The sequence below is a fragment of the Hemicordylus capensis genome, chromosome 1, assembly GCF_027244095.1.
Source record: "Hemicordylus capensis ecotype Gifberg chromosome 1, rHemCap1.1.pri, whole genome shotgun sequence".
In the NCBI taxonomy this organism is placed as follows: domain Eukaryota; kingdom Metazoa; phylum Chordata; class Lepidosauria; order Squamata; family Cordylidae; genus Hemicordylus; species Hemicordylus capensis.
The window spans coordinates 32,633,205-32,650,995 of NC_069657.1; the positions used below are offsets into that span (position 1 = coordinate 32,633,205).

The 17,791-nt window shown below is 43.0% G+C and overlaps 1 long non-coding RNA gene across 1 annotated transcript; it reads left to right on the top strand.

Annotated features, from left to right (window-relative positions):
- The first annotated feature begins 795 nt into the window (after positions 1-795).
- LOC128340427 (uncharacterized) lies at positions 796-17,211 on the top strand. The gene is made up of 3 exons (XR_008313709.1): positions 796-906; positions 15,449-15,783; positions 16,955-17,211. It is a non-coding gene; the product is annotated as an uncharacterized LOC128340427 (long non-coding RNA).
- Positions 17,212-17,791: the final 580 nt, after the last annotated feature.

The following is a 17,791-nucleotide window of genomic DNA, read 5'->3' on the forward strand; positions in this document are numbered from 1 at the left end:
GTACTGGGACCGGTGCTTTTTAATTTATTCATAAATGATCTAGAAGTAGGGTAAGCAGCGAGGTGGCCAGATTTGCAGATGATACCAAACTCTTCCGGGTAGTGAAATCCAAAAGTGATTGTGAGGAGCTCCAAAAGGATCTTTCCAAATGGGGAGTGGGCAACAAAATGGCAAATGTGGTTCAATGTTGGCAAGTGTAAAGTGATGCACATTGGGATGAAAAAACCCCGCCAAGTATTCACTGATGGGATCTGAGCTGTGGGTGACTGACTAGGAGAGGGATCTTGGGGTCATGGTGGACAGCTTGTTGAAAGTGTTGACTCAATGTGCGGCAGCTGTGAAAAAGGCCAATTCCATGCTAGGGATTATTAGAAAGGGGACTGGAAATGAAACTGCTAATATTATAATGCCCTTATACAGAACAGAACTTTATTACGGTCATAGACCAATATACAAGAAATACAAACAATGCATCGTGTAAATACAATTTTAAAAGGAGAGAAATATATAAACTACTTATGAAATGCATTGCTAAACACCCAGGGGCGTAACGATAGGGGGGGCAGGGGGGGCACGTGCCCCAGGCGCCACTTGGGAGGGGGCGCCAAAAAGTGCCCCTGCCAGTCCCCTGCTTTTGGCAAAAAAAAATTATTGTGTGATTTTTTTTTTTTGTCATTACGGAGATCTCCGGTGGGCGGGAGCTCCCATTGGCTGCCGGAGAACTCATGACCACCATGCTGGTTGTCTCAGTTCCTCCCCCCCTGCTTGCTGCACGCAGGAGGAGTGGAGCGGAGTAGCTTGTGAGAGCTGCTGCTGCTGGGGACGTTCCTTGACTCTGTCTGCCTGCCGTTTGCCCACCACACTGCCCTCTGGCTGCATTTTATTCTTCTGTTCTGCATTAACAAAGTAAGTTTCATTGCTCAAATCTCTCTCTCTCCCCTGTGTGTGTTGTGTGTGAGAGAATGCCCCTACTCCCTTGCATAACGTCCTCCTTTTAGCTCTTCTGTGCTTTGCATAGCAGGCTTCACCTCCCCCCCCCCCCAAAACCGAGGGTAGCTGCCTGCAAGTGGAGCCAGTGGCGCTCTCCTGGCTTGCATTGTGTGAGTTTCTGGCTTGCATTGTGTTTCTGGCTTGCAATGTGTTTCTGGCTTGCATTGTGTGAGTCCCGGTGGGATTGCAAAAGGAAACTCACGCAATGCAAGCCAGGAGAGCGACTTGTGGCTCCACTTGCATTGCCCGAGTTTCCTTTTGCAATCCCACCTCTGCAAAAGGAAACTCATGCAATGCAAGTGGAGCCACAAGTCACTCTCCTGGCTTGCATGCATGAGTTTCCTTTTGCAGAGGTGGGATTGCAAAAGGAAACTAGTAGTACTAGTACACAAGATCTTTGCAGCTCTGCTAGTAATTACAACTTCTGGATCATCCCTTAGCATGGGGGGTGGGGTGGCAATTTAATTTGGAACTCATTAATATAATTTTTGAATAATGTTCAGTCTGTCTGGATTAATACTAGGTTTATTCTTTATAGCAGATTTTTATTAGCAACATACAGTCTATAACATTTTCAGCCTTGTTCATTTGGTGCATATTGTAGATGTTCTGTCTCCAAAACATAAGTACAGCATCTATATTTTTGAAGGGGGGGGGGAAATCCCATTTAATACAGTGTGAACAAATTGGTCCAAAAAGTAGCAATGGGAAGTTTTTCTTTCTGCCCCTGTAGCTTTAATAAAATAGAGTGCACAAATATCACTTGATTAACAGCTGCGATATTAATTTCCCTTTTTGGTTGCTTGACTCACAGAGAGAATCATGTCAAGGCAGTGGAGAACCAATTAAATTGATTTTAATCTTTGTTAGGGAAGATAACATGCCTTTTTCTCTCCTTGTTTAAATAATTACAGTTTCAGTAGGTATTATTTCTGGCTTTAAAGAAATTGGTATCTTAATGTAATGGAATTCTTCTAATTACATACTTAATAGTTTTTTAAAAGTTAATCACGGTTTTTCATTCAATGTGTATTTTGTTTTACATATTAAACTTATATTTTCCTTTGAGAGAGTTTTTAAAAAAAGAGGAAATTGGGAAGGCTTTTTTAAAACAAAGAAAAATCTCACCCCTACTTATTCATGATCTTTTTGATTTGCCTGTGTAATTTCAAGCAAGTCAGATGTAATTGCAAATAACATGCAGAAGATCCCAGGTTCAATCCCTACCTCCAGGTAGGGCTGGGAGAAACTCCTGCCTGAAACCTTGGAGAGCTGCTGCCAGTCAGTGTGGGCAATAGTGAGCTAGGTGGACCAATATCTGACTCTGTAGACAGCTTCCTACGTAATCAAACCATAACTTGCCCTTACGTTCAATCCAGTTGGATGCATTCACATTCACAGCTTACATCCAATAAACTGCTGAGTAAGCCCTCCAAACTAGGATCACACAGTGTGGTTTGCAATTCTGGTATATGAAGGGCCCAAACCTCAGTTTTGCTGTTCAGGTGCATAGGCAAACGGTGATTTAATTAAACCAGGAGGTTATTTATTAAGACTGTATGAGAGGGAAGCAGAAAGAGGAGGAGATCATGGCTCAAATAATGGTGGCTGAATGTGGCCATTGAGTTTCCCAGGAATACAACCAACGTAAAGTGTGCTACAAATAGACATTATTATAGAATTAATAAACATAGAATATCTATGATAGACTAGAATATATGTCTATTATAATTTAAGTCTCTATTATAATATAAGCATAAATCTTGAATAGACTAGAATATCTATGATGGAAAAGACTAGAATACCTGTCTTGTCTTTTCCATTTTGGGACACAAAACCTATTACTATGTTTAAAAGCATTTATTTTCTGGCCATGAGGACTGCAAACTTAGGCTGTTAGTATGCAAGACATTTCTTTAAAATATATATTTCTAAAGAGCCTTGTAGCCTCATGTTTCCTTTTTCCTGTCCCAGTATACTTGCATGGATGCAGCCCACAACCCACATTTGACTATGACTGTGACACATTTCCATATTTCCGGGGGCAGCCGGGGGGAAGGAGAGTGGAGGGGGGCGCAATTTCAGTGCTTGCCCCGGGCGCCGTTTTCCCTAGTTACGCCTCTGTAAACACCAGATCAAGTTTTGCAGATTATAAAACAAAACCTGGCCACTATATTAATAATTTTTTCATCTGGGTTATAAAAACTTCAAATAAAAAACCATCAGAGTGTCCTAAAAACTTAGACAATAAGGGGGAGATTAATCTCAAGCAGCAGGCTTCCTTAAAAAAATCACTTGGCCAGAACCACTAGGGCAGAGGCAGGCAGGGAAAGGGATGTCCTTGAATTTGCCCTCTAAAATGGCAAATGGAAGAGCGTCCATTCGGCTAATGTCAATGCACTTCTGAATTTGGGGATAATAATATAATACAGATAGGCTTGAGATTAAACAATTGCGCCCTAAGATAGACAGTCTTAGAAATAGAAGCAGCTTCCTTTTGCAATCCTACATCAATGGTGCGTTGTTTGATCTCCCCCTTAGCCCTGTCATTGCCCATCTGAAGCAGAACTTCTGGAGAAAACCCATAGTAAGTTAATTTATCACTAATCAATGAAAACCATTTAAATTTAAATGAATCATTCTTAATGAGGGAAGCCAAGCCTGAGCTGGAGGACATATAATGCCCTTAACATAATGATGGTGTGGTCACACCTGGAGTACTGCATACAATTCTAGTCACCACATCTAAAAAATGACATTGTAGAACTGGAAAAGGTGCAGAAGAGGGAAACCAAGATGATCAGGGGCCTAGAGCACCTTTCTTATGAGGCAAGGCTACAATACCTGGGGCTATTTAGTTTAGAAAAAAGACAACTGCGGGAAGACATGATGAGGTCTATAAAATCATGCATGGAGTCGAGAAAGTGGATAGAGAGAAATTCTTCTCCCTCTCACATAACACTAGTACCAGGGGGTCATCTCATGAAATTGATTGCCAGGAAATTTAGGACTAACAAACGGAAGTACTTTTTCACACAACGCATAATCAACTTGTGAAATTTTCTGCCACAAGATGTGGTGACAGTCAACAACCTGGATGGCTTTAAGAGGGGCTTGGATAACTTCATGGAGGAGAGGTCTATCATCGGCTACTAGTTGGAGGGCTATAGGCCACCTCCAGCCTCAAAGGCAGGATGCCTCTGAGTACCAGTTGCAAGGGAGTAACAGCAGGAGAGAAGACATGCCCTCACCTCCTGCCTGTGGGCTTCGAGGGGCATCTGGTGGGCCACTGTGCGAAACAGGTTGCTGGACTTGATGGGCCTTGGGCCTGATCCAGCAGGGTTTTTCTCATGTTCTTATGTTCTTTTTCCTGCAGTCCTGATCCAGACTGTGAGATCCTTGCAGGTGCTCTTTCCTCCATGATGGAAGCAGGAAGCTTCCATTGGCATCAGTGGAAGTTTTCCCTGCTGGTGGAAAAAGCAGCCACAATAGGGTCATGACAGAAGGAAAGGCTTAACATCTCCCTCCATCCCTGCTGTGGTCTGCATCTGTAAGTTCCCCATGGCTGATTTTAAAAAAAAAGTATGCAGGGTCAAACTTGAGTATAATTTAATAAGTATTTTGGATTCAAAAGTTTATTGCTTGCCAGGTTCAGCCTGTTTTAATGTCTCCTGTTTTATTGAGTTAGGCAGATGCATTAATTATGAATAGTCTGTTAAACGGCCGCCTGAATAGCCTCTATTAATTTCCTCAGTATCAGTTTCTGTTCCTGCTTGGAAGGGAGGAAGAAGACATTTCATTAGTTAGGGTTTCCTGACTCCCCCCCCCCCCATTCACTTTTGTAATAACATATATTTACAATATATTATTATAAGTTTAACAATTCTAGTATAAGTATTATAATAAAAATGAAATGAAAAACTAATGCAAGTAAACCAACAATTAAATCCTTCTCTGCCCCTTGCAAGAATAGAAATAGATACCGTATTGTGGCAATTAAGAGAGAGTATTCAAGGGGAAGTTAACAGTCTGTTCAGCAATCCTACTGCACTGTCTAAAGCAACAAAACAGACCAAATGCATGCAAGCAGGAAATGTCTAATTAAAGACACAGGAGCCCTGAAAAGCTGTAATAGCTCTTTGCCTGCCTGTATAGAGTGGGCAGGTTGGTGCTACAATTGCATTTTACTGCCAAAAAATCTGCCACAAATCAGCTCTCAAAAAATACAGAGAGCAACACAGAAAACACTGCAGTGTTATAGGCTGCCAACAGATGCTCTGTAAAAAGTGAATGAACAAAGTGACAATTCCAGAGAAAGTGGCTAGTGTGGAAGCAATCTCATTATACACCATTGCAGAGAGCTAGGCATAGACTCATTAATTCTGTCTCTTCCAGCATGAACAGCATGAGACGCTTTGGCAAAACTCTTGCTTTAGACTAGGGGTTTTCAAACTTTGGTCCCCAGATGTTGTTCCAACAACATTTGGGGACCCACGTTTGAGAACCCCTGCTTTAGATACTTCTGTTGCTCATGACGATTTTCCTGCTTCTTGCTTGTGCAGTGGAATGAGTAGCTGAGATGTATGATAAAGGAAAACTCTGCCAAAGCGTCTTGCAGTTCATACTGCAGAACATTAATCCTTCCTTCCAAGAATGTGACTGAGCTTCTTGGGGGTGGACAGAATCTGCAGAGAGGAAGCCTTTGAGTGCTTGATTTTTTTTTGCCAGGTCTCCCGTTGTCTATCCCTGAAACAGAGAAGGAAGACTGCCTCTCACTTTTCAAGGCTCTGTCAGTTTTCAAATATATATATATATATATATATATATATATATATATACACACACACACACACACACACACACACACACACACACACACACACCCCATATCTAGGGGATCTTCTTAAAGCCCTTTCCCACCCTTAATTAGTATGAGGACTGCTTTAAGCAAGGGCAAGGGTAGAGCCACCATTGGGCTAATGGGTTCAAAGAACCTGGGCCGCCACCAATCAGGGGCTTCAAGCACGGCCCCAGAAGCGGGGAGCATTGTTTTGGTCCCAAATGGGGCTGCGTGGCCCCATTTGGAGCTGAAATTGGCCTGCACTGCATTGGCAGTGTAGCCAGAGTGACTCCCCCTGCCTTAAAGGCAGGGAGAGCTCCTGGTCCTGCTGCCAATGCAGTGGGGCTGATTGATCTCTCTCCCAAACAGGACCGCACAGCCCAGTTTAGGAGAGAGGTCAGTCCATGCTGCACTGGCAGCACGGCCAGAACGGCTCTCCCTGCCTTTTAAGGCAGAGAGAGTCGCTCCGGCCCACTCTGCCCAACACAATGTGGGCCACTCTCCCTTACAAACGGGGCTACGTGAGTGTGGCCCCATTTGGGAGGGAGACCACATCCCCCGCGTCTGATGTCAGACGCGGGAGCGGAGCCAGGGGGCCACGGCAGCCATGCATGGGCTGCCGCCAGCCTCCCTATGCCATTGAGCAAGGGGAAGGGAAGTTTGTTCCACTGAAAGACCAGAGGTACCGTTATTGTTCCACAGCCATCTGCAAGTAACAGAGGCTCCTGGGCGCTTTCCAGATTAAACCCTACAACAGGGTCAGTACGGATCTGCTAAGTGTGCTTTCATACTTCCTGTGGTTGTGACACGGCAGTCCCTGCACTGACAGCAAGGTGTTCACATTTCTGATGCCCTTTAAAAAAATATCTTTGCATTATAGTGCTACAACGTTGAATGTGTATCGCAAAAAAGTAACTGTATTTTCACATTGTAGGAGTTTGAGATTCTTGGGATTGTTTTTAATATGATCCTGCCAAACTGAAGCATTTTACCGCAGTTGTAGCGTGTAATTTGGAAAGTGCCCTGGTTTGGAGAACTGTATGATTTGATAGAAGAGCAAAAAAATGTTCACAAGCAATGGGTACAGTCCAACCAAGGTAAGCAATGTTAAGTTCATTGATCCCACTGAAAATTGATTTCAGTAGGATATATTAAAGTATTCATTTAACACTTTCATTGAACTTAATGCACTTTAAATCCAACAAATGGCTGGATTGTGCCTAATGTCTCAAACTGTAGTTCTCTGTCTCAAATATATTTCCATGATATTCCATATTTGGACATGTTGCACATGTGTACAGGTATTTGTACACACAATTTTTTTTTTGGTAAATTACTGCACACACGTTCTTTTAAGATGAAACATGTTCCTTTAAAATGAAAAGTGAACCTGGGTACAGGCAGGATACAGATCGCAAGTGTACTTTTGTATGTGCATTGAATGTAGTGTGTGAATAACTGTACCTTGATACTGCTCTATATGTTCATACACTGTACACCAATTCTACATGCATTAAAGACGCATGAATAGAGCTATTGTCAATGTTTAGTATTTAACATGATGCAGGTATAGAAAGCTTAACTTACCATTGATTTCAATTTGCTCTTAACTGTCACTTTTTATATTTTTATATTATTACTTTCCCCATGTTTCATATTCTGCTGCTCAGATATGACAAACCATCTATCTTCATAAATAGTATAATATTTATTGATATTTGAGATCTGTATAAGGCAAATCACAAATCATTTATAATTTCTACTATGAAATAAATCTAGCAAGGGATTAAATTACGTTCTTACAATGAGACATACAAAGGGCAGGTTCACACTTAATGTGCAACCCTAAGTTCTCATGACCTCCCTCAGCCCTAGGAGTTGGCACTCCCCACTTCCATTCCCATGTGCATGTCTCCTTCCTTTGAACATTAGGCTATGCCGAGATTGGCTGCAACTTGAATCTACCAATCTCACCATATTGCTTCAAGTGACCCAAGATCTGAAACTCACTTCAGCCCTACCATACACTCTCCTCTATGTGTTCCTGAATTGCTTAACAAGAAGGGGAAGAAAGCATCCCATTTGTATCTGACAGCAAATTCCATTTTCTTTGATTTTATTTATGCTCAATTTTGCAGGAAAAAAATGATATAAGTGAACTACAAACAAAACAAAAATGGGGACAGCAACATTGTCATGAAATTCTGTTCCACAGAAACCTTCATTATATGGCAAAACTGCTAACTGAATTCTACACTGAATGCTATATTTTTATAGAGATTTTGATGCTCTACAATTGCCATATCTCAAACATTTTCAAATCGGAGCAAGGATTTGTGAGATATATGCAAAAAAGCAATTTTTGGCTGTTATTTTCCCAAGTTGGCAGCTAAATCTCAACTCTGAATATTTGGGATTTTTAGTATGTCACTTACAACTTTGTCCTCAGCGTCTGTACTGATTCTTAAGACTTAGATTCCCGCTCCCATTATTTTATCCTAAAATGATGGCTAAACATAGAATTTGCTTTTTTCACCACTGCACCACATTGATTTGATGTTTTCATTGAGTTTATTCACAAAATCTCTTTCCTCAAGACCTAAGATTTAGTGGCCAACAATGGACCAAGAAAAATAGATAATGTAATCTTGCACAAATAAGGCGGGGATACAACAATGTTTGTAAGAAAGCTTGAATGAAGCAGATCCATGAAGTCTTGTGATATGCCCTTTCAAAGGAATGTTGTACTGACATCAAAATACATATTTCCCTACAGTCTAGTATATTTAGAAGTTACAATTTTGCACATTCTTCTTGTGGTCTCAGTCCCCAAATCTTAGAATATTTAGAATTTTAAAATTCAGTACACAGCCAATTTTTTTTTAATATATACAATTTGTAAAGAAGAAAGTATTCCCAATCCAGCTCTTGGATAGTATCCCCAATCCACATATGTGCTGTGTGACAAGTCACACAGCTGAGCTTCACCATCTGCATCAGATGTGTCTATGAAATTTGGTGGGGACCAGAATGTGCCTTGCCATATGTATTTGCATCAGTATGTATATGCATGGATCTCCTTTGCTGGACTGAAACACATGATGTTATGCCAACAAATTAACCAGTATTAGGCTAGCTACACATTCATTATATACCAGCAACCCATAACACACAATGAGAAAGCAGTCCTAGACGTATCTGTCAAATAGGTATAGCTGGAATATATTAAGATCTTGGTGGTAATCCATTTAGAAGTATTTGCTGATGCAAGCACCATCCAAGAGTGTGTTCATACCAATATTCTTGTCATATTTTTCCCCATTTCACGCCATTTCCCCCATCCTGTAGCAATATTAATCTACCAGCCTTTCTCTTTGCAGAACTTTGGCCTCAGATTCCTGCCCCAACTCCCCGTAAATTAACATTGGATTAGTACAATTGTACCCATGCACCCATACTCAACCCAATATATTTGAAGCAACAGTGGAAAGAGAGGACTTGAAATGGGGTCATGAAATGGGTGGGTTGCATAGGAACATAGGAAGCTGCTTATACCAAGACAGACAATTGGTCCTCTAGTTCAGTATTATCTACACTGATTGGCAGTGGCTCTCCAGGGTTTGAGGCAGGAGTCTTTCCCAGCCCTACCTAGAGATGTCAGGGATTGAATCTGGGGCCTTCTGCATGCAAAGCAGATGTTCTAACCATTGAGCTATGGCCCCGGCCTTTTAGGATTCCAGGAATATGGCTAAATATCTTCAACTCTGAGAAGAGAAATCAAAGAAAGCAGTAGATGAAATTATTTTTATTTTATTTTATTTTATATTATTATTCGCAATTAGCAATGGATGCCCAGATGAAATTGTAAAATTGTGATTTAAAAAAATAATCTCAGTAATGATGGAAGAGGGGCAGGACAACAGCTGGGAAGAGGGGCAATGAAAAAACGGCAAGACTAATGCTGCACCAAATGTTCTCTCATTTTGATTTTCAGGTCAAAACAAGTGCATTTTAGAAATGGAAAACCATATAATTGTTAGAATGTTCTTTTTAAAATTCAGTTTATTAGCTTATCTGCTGAAATCTGATGCCATTTCCCCCCTCCTAATTACTGTGTTTTCTTGCTGGATTAGTCACATTGGGCTAGGTGCACATTGATTATTTGCCAGCAACACATACATGGAATGAGAAAAGTCAAGCAGGGCATCACATACTGAATGAGACGATAACTAATCACATTAAGCGAAATGCTGCTATCAGTAAAGGCAAAGAATTTGGAGTGAGGGCGCCATTTATTTGAACAAGCCAACACTTTTGAAGCAATTATTGAAAACCATCAAAGGCTAGGGTACCTTTCACTGCAGCTGAAAACTCACAAAAAGCAGTAAGTCCTTTTGGCTGAGCCCCAGTCCAGAACAATTGCTTGAAGGTTTAATGAGGTGCCAGCTTTTGAGCTACTCTACTCACCTCCTGAAAGTGGAATGCTAAAGAGTAACAATGCATGACAGATCACAGCATCTGATTTGCCTGCGCTAACCTCTTTAGTAATTATTAGTCGCAAACAATAAGAAAAGCCACTGATATAGATGCATCCCAAATCATATCCTGCTCCCACATTTCTACTTGCATTTTTATTTAGGCCATCGCCGATTAACTCTAATGCACCACCTCAATGCTCTGTGCTGCTCAGAGAGTAGCTCTTGAGGCTGCGCCAACAGTCCCTCCTTTGGTGTCCCTGTCCCCCTGCAGTTGGACGACAAAAGGGCAATGGAGTGAAGAGCACGATCTTCTGAATAAAGAAAGCCCTTTCAAGGTCAGCCTCAGGTTGAGCTGCACAGGGGTTTCCTCGAAGAGGCCACCGAAGCCCTTTTGTTCCTCTCTGCTTTCGCCATGTTCATCCCAATGTACATCTGAAAGGAACAATTAACAATAGGGCACTCCTCTTGGAGTTTCTAATGCACTTTGAAGTGTCCACTGAGGAAAGGCATAAGAATGATACATCATTTTAACTGTGAGACTGTCAAAGTCCTACAGCAGTTGAAAAAAATGTCTCCCCATGCCCTCCCAGCATGCAGACAGGGACCAGCTGTAGAGCCACTTCATATCTGACATGTCACTCCTCTGACGGCTGGCTTCCTGGGAGTTTGGGTATACAGAGATTTGAAGGGGGGTGGGGAGACCTGCGTTAAAGGAAACGCAGCAAGCCTTTCTTTCAAAACTTTCTTTTCCCATAAGAATTAGTCTCATATGTAAATGGATAGCAGTTGCTTTTGAAAACAACTATTTTAAATGTCATCTGGTGGTGGCCGTCTTCACGCAAAACACAGAAAACATCTGGCTACATGTAGGCCTTGGGCTAAGAAGTCTTAGGATAATATTACTAATGCGGAAATGATTTCAGAATTAGAAAATAATTTACGATGGGCTGCCTAACCCTGATTAAATTTTTCAATGGAAGTCCCATTGAAATTAATAGGACAAGTTAGTCATGACTAACAGTAGGACCTGTTAGTCCAAAGTTAGTCATAACCCCGGCTAACTTGGCAAAGAGGCCCCTTTTAACGTGGTGATTCTCTTTATTTAGCAGGGGGAGAGTAACAGGCCCTATCCACCCCCAGCACAGTACGTCCAGTGACTGTTGCTGGTGTCTATCTTGTGTTTCTTTTTTGTGTGTGAGCCCTTTGGAGACAGGGTTCCATCTTATTTGTTTGTTATTTCTCTGTGTAAACTGCCCTGAGCCATTTTTGGAAGGGCGGTATAGAAATCAAATGAATGAATGAATGAATGGCTTGTTCTATTAATTTCAGTGGGACTTCCACTGAGTAATTTAGTGAGGATGTCAGCCAATTTTTCCTTAATGTTTGCTGTGCAAAGTTGTCCTCAAAGACACTACCATTTGTTTGCTTATTACATTTATATCCCATTCTTCCTCCAGGGAGCCCAGAACAATATACATGGTGATGTTTATCCTTACAACAACCCTGTGAGGTGGACTAGGCTGAGAGATAAGTGACTGACCCAGAGTCACCCAGTAAGAACATAAGAACAGCCCTGCTGGATCAGGCCCAAGGCCCATCTAGTCCAGCATCCTGTTTCGCACAGTGGCCCACCAGATACCACTGGAAGCCACAGACAGGAGTTGAGGGCGTGCCCTCTCTCCTGCCATTACCCCTCTGCAACTGGTACTCAGAGGCATCCTGCCTTGGAGGCTGGAGGTGGCCCACAGCCCTCTGACTAGTAGCCATTGATAGACCTCTCCTCCATGAAGTCATTCAAACCCCTCTTAAAGCCATCCAGATTGTTGCCACATCCTGTGGCAGAGAGTTCCACAAGTGGATCACGTATTGTGTGAAAAAGTACTTCCATTTGTTGGTCCTAGACCTCCTGGCAATCAATTTCATGGAGTGACCACTGGTTCTAGTGTTGTGTGAGAGGGAAAAGAATTTCTCTCTCTCAACTTTCTCCACACCATGCATGATTTTATAGACCTCTATCATGTCTCCCCGCAGTCGTCTTTTTTCTAAACTAAAAAGCCCCAGGTGTTGTAGGCTTGCCTCATAAGAAAGGTGCTCTAGGCCCCTGATCATCTTGGTTGCCCTCTTCTGTACCTTCTCCAGTTCAACAATGTCCTTTTTAAGATGTGGTGACCAGAATTGTATGCAGTACTCCCAAGTGTGGTCGCACCATAGTTTTGTATAAGGGCATTATAATGTTAGCCGTTTTATTTTCAATCCCCTTTCTAATGATCCCTAGCATGGAATTGGCCTTTTTAACAGCTGCCGCACATTGAGTCGACACTGTCAACAAGCTGTCCACCACGACCCCAAGATCCCTCTCCTGGTCCGTCACCGACAGCTCGGATCCCATCAGCATATACTTGAAGTTGGGGTTTTTTGTCCCAATGTGCATCACTTTACAATTTCCATGTAAGTTCCATGGCTTGTAAGTTCCATGGTTTGTAAGTTCCATGGCTGAACAGAGATTTGAATTCTGGTGGGTCTACCTACTCCTAGTCCAACATTTGAACAACTACACCATGCCGGCTTGCAACCATAATATAGAAAGGTTCTAAATGTCTCTGTTGAAAGAAAAAGGAGGAATCTGAGAAGAGGTAAACATCTTTGTGTGTTTAAAACCATGCTGGTGGTAGAATTTTGGAATGAACTACTTCTGACTGCAGATGTGTGGTCACAATTTTAAAATGTTTCTCCAGCAAAAACATCTCCCTGCATATAACAAGCATCAGGAAGTCGGATGCAGCAAACCTTTCTCTTTGATGTGCTAGCTTACTACATGCAAGGAGCTTTTAATGTGGATGAACATCCATAAATAAGCATGATCCTTCACCCAGGGCTGGCCCAAGAAATGTTGCTGCCTGGAGTAGAGCTTCAAGTGCCACCTCTTCCTTCACCCCTTCTCATTCTGTCTATTAAAATCACACACCCCCATTGCCTTCCTTCTTTCACATCTCTCCCTTTTCCTTCATTAGCTATTTGTCCCTCTCTCTTTTATTTGCTTAGGGGAGCAAATGTAAAATTAAGGATTCCCATTGAGTTATCTCTATGGATCGATGGACATGTATGGATACTAGCTTACATACTGCACAGTGCCTTGCCAAGAACTAGTGCAAATAGGGTGCATGTGCTAGTTCTGTGTGAATCCCTGTTGCTTCCACACGAAGCAGTCCAGAGAGCCTCCGTGATTTCTAAGAATTGCATCAGCACTGAAGTGATTATTTCTCCATCTCTCCTAATGGGAGAAGCGTTGCTTTGGTGCTGATGCAATACTTAGGAGCTTTCCAAGCTTACTTCCAGTGTGGTGTGGACAGGTTTGGGCTCACACGGAACTGTAGGGGAAGAATGGCAGTTCAACTCCCATTGGCAGAGCAAATCCAGTTTGGGGCGAATTCAGCCAAGCAATAGGTCTGGACACAGTTCTTTGAGTTTGGAGAACAACACGGATTTATTTAGATGTTACAAAAGGGTAGGAAAGCTGAGCTAAAGGATGAAAGGGGAGAGAGACTAAAACAGCCATCTCTGGAGAGACAAAATGGAGACTAACACTGGAAGAACAAAGCGGGGAGGAGTCCAGCACTTTTATCCATGACCCTAAAACCCCACCAGTGGTCACTATGAGACATTGCAGCTGAGAGATGATGCTGCCAGGGTCCTAGTTCCAACAGGAACCAGCTCTGCAGTGGTCCTCCAAGGTTTTAGATGGACATTTCTATTCCCTAGCTGGAGATGCCAGGGATGGAACCTGGGACCTTCTGCATGCAAAGCAGATGCTCTTCCATTGGGCTTCCATCACCAAGTACAAACCAACTATTCTTCCTATATCAAAGCTGAAGGGGAAGAGCGGTTCCTCAGCACTGGCTCGTTACTGTTTACTGCTTGAGATAAACAGAAATGAGCTGCCTGCCCCCTCACTGGCTCCACCCTTGAGCAGGAGCCACCACTGATGCTTCCCCACCCCCTGCTATGCTCCACCCCTGCCTCCTTCACCAGCCCAGGTGCCCACTGCCCTGGCCCCGCCTCAGCTGCTGGGCACACCGCCACTGCATGGCACAAAGCAGCATGGATTGTGCCTCCAGCACACTCTGTGCTGCTATGCCAACAGAAGGACTTTCCCTCTCCATCCCCATCCTGCAGTCTCTTTCCTCCAGGACCAGACTTGTCCAGCCAGAAAATGGACACGTTTGATGCTTGGAGGGGAGAGAGAAAGGGAGAGAGAGTGCTAGTGTCACTGACTTAAGCAACATAGTGATGAAGAGGAGAAGCTCATAAGAACAGCCCTGCTGGATCAGGCTCAAGGCCCATCTTGTCCAGCATCCTGTTTCGCACAGTGGCCCACCAGATGCCGCTCGAAGCCACAGGCAAGAGGGTGGCAGCCCCCCCCCCCCCGCTGCCTCTTTCCTCCAAACATCAAACTTGCCCACTGTCTCCAGACATATTTATGCTGGAGGAAAGAGAATATTGGGGGGGGGGGGCGTTTGAAGGAGAACTGCTGTTGGTGCAGTAATGCAGTTCAACTGGTGCAGAGAGGGGCATCATGCCTTGTGCCATGTAAACACCCAGCAGTGAAGACACACTCCAGCAGCAGAGGCTGGGCAGCAGGGGGAAGAGAGGTCATTGCCTGCTGGCAGGTGGGGTGCCAGCGGGGTAATGACCAGAGATGGGGAAGTGCTAGCACAGATGCGGCAAGGACAGTGGCCAAAGGCAGCTGAGGTAACACCCGCAGACTGAAGTATGGGTGGGCAGGGTGCCTGCACTTGCCACCCTGTGGCACATTCACTGCCTGGTGCCTTTGCCTCACCTGGCCTCATGGGGGAGCCGCCCCTGTGTTTCCTTTACGAAGCTGCTTTGTACTGAATTAGACCATTTGTTCACCTAAGTACTGCCCACACTGACTGGCAAGGGCTCTTCAGGGTTTCAGGCAAGAGCCTTTCTTAGCCCTACCAAGGATTGGAGCTGGGACCTTCTGCATGCCAAGCCCAGCCTCAACCACCAAGCTGTGGCTGCCCTTTCCTAACTAATTCCCTAGTGTTGGAACCCATGCCATGAAGCCGTCAGTGGAGCCTTCTGCAAATCAGTCTCTCTCTGTCTAATTTCCCACCAGGTTGTGATCAGGATACATGAAGTAAGAGTGGTATGATGAAAAGACCTACTGAAATAACTTTCACTGGAGAAAGATCTTCCATTGATCCATATCTGGCTATCAACCATCACCAAAGTATTCAGGAGCCAATCCCCAAGATTGGGTCACATGAAGAAATGGAACCCAGCTGAAGGAGTGGGCGGTGAAGCTGGCTTTGGTTTAGCCTGCACTCCAGTGGAACATCCCTTTGCTGTCTCTCAGTGAATGACTCCCATTAACTCCCATTGGGAAAAGAATGTCTGTCTTTGTTGGGGTCAAGACTGCAGCTGGTGTAAAACCTGACAACTGCCTTGAAAGTGAGTGGACCCACCTCCACCAACAGGGACCTCATAGTTTGTTTCTAGGTACAGAGATCCTTGCACACACACATCCACAGTGATATATGCAATAGATAGGCTCTGTCTCTAGGCCCAGCACACCTTCCATGCTGATGGGCACTTCTTTAATATGTTATGAAGACCTTGGGGCTGAACTGTCGAAATGGTTGGCACTCAAATTCACACGAAAAATGTCACTGGACAGGAACAAAGCTTGCACTTCTGTGTTTGCAAAGTACCCCTTCTAACTGAGCAAAGAGACACCTTTTAAAGTGGTGATTCTCTTATATTTAGCAGGGAGGGAGAGCAACTGGTCCTCTCTAACCCCAGCACAGCATCCCTCCAGTGACTGTTTCTGGTATCTGCATTATATTTCTTTTTAGATTGTGAGCCCTTTGGTGACGGGGGACCATCTTATTTATGTATTATTTATTTTTCTATGCAAACCGCTTTGAGGACTTTGGTTGAAGAGCGGTATATAAATGTTGTAGTAGTAGTACATGGCAATCCTTCTTAGGTGTGTTTTCTAATCACAGAGACACATGCACATCCTTTAAACAGAAATTGCCCACAAATGTGAAGCCTAAATCTTTGTTGCTGGCTGCACCCAAATAAAGATACTTTAGTCATGTAGTCATATGCATTGTAGCAGATTAAATTAGAGATTAAATTTGCATAAATTTGTATATGGGTAAAAACAATAGTTCTGAAGCAGGAAGCATGCCTTATTTGTTTAAAGTGATGCATGCATGTATAGCATGTGTCATAGTCAATATAAAGCCTGTTCACGCAGTCATTTGAATCTAGGTTTAATGTGGGTGATTGTGTGAGACCATACCAAGGTGGGAATCTTGGGCCATAAACCACTTTAGCATTGGTTCTCACAATCACTTCAGTGTTGGTAACCCACATTAAACCTCAAATCAAATGACTGTGTGGACAAGCCTATACAAAGTATTCTCACACACAGGAGGAAGCATATCTTTTAAGATGATGTTTGCCATTTGCAATATTTTTAATAAGTGTATTTATGTATGTATGTATTTACTTATTTAAAATCTGTAGCCAGATTTCTAATAGTACTTCTTGTACTATTAACGGCTTCAGTTTGAGGAAAAGTCAGATTACCTGTCATCTTTTATTTTCCCAGATAATCCAGATATTAAAAGATCTAGAGTTGATTTCTCCTAAAGCAAAATGTGAAATGAATTTGGTGTCTCCATCTGAAAACCTTTAGCGAAAGCTGAAAGTATTTGCATAAGAAGAGCAAAGTTCTCAAGGAGGGTTTTCTGGTTCTTTAAATTGACACTGCATTTCATCTACAGTGTAATCTGAAGTAAATTAGGAGCTTTCTCCTCAATGAAATATTCATGGAATTTTGAAGGAAATAAAAAAAGTTCAAAAATATTCGAGGTGGGGGGAGAGATCTGTTTTATCCAGAGTAAGCCAGTTTCCAAAAATCTAAGATAGACAGATGTGTGTTATCAACTCAATTGTAACCTAGATTCCTGAAGCAGACACCTTTCACTATGGGTTTTTGAGGATGGATGAGGAGTCACAATCATACATCTCTGCCTTCCGGCCTCTTCTGGTCTATTCTGGGCTTTAAGTTATGAGCTAAATTTTGAGACCAATAAAAGCGACGTGCAGGGGGAGGGGAACAGTTGCTACCCAGAAGTCTGCCATTCAGGCAGATGGTGGAATGATTTGATATGAATAGCCACTGTCAGTCTCATACAGCGAACTTTTCAATTGTGCTACGTGTTGGACGGCATGTGACTAATGCCATTATTTTGCAGGCTGCAGGCAGGACACAGCTGTTTCTTTAAGAATGAAACTGGTTTCACTAATGGACAGTAAATTTATGGTTAAATCATTGGAGGAAATGCCCGACAGCCAACACCGTACTACATAATGAGAGCCGACCAAATCCCATCATCATGGCTATAACCAAGTCTTTTTCTTCTCTAAAGCACTGGGTGGGAAA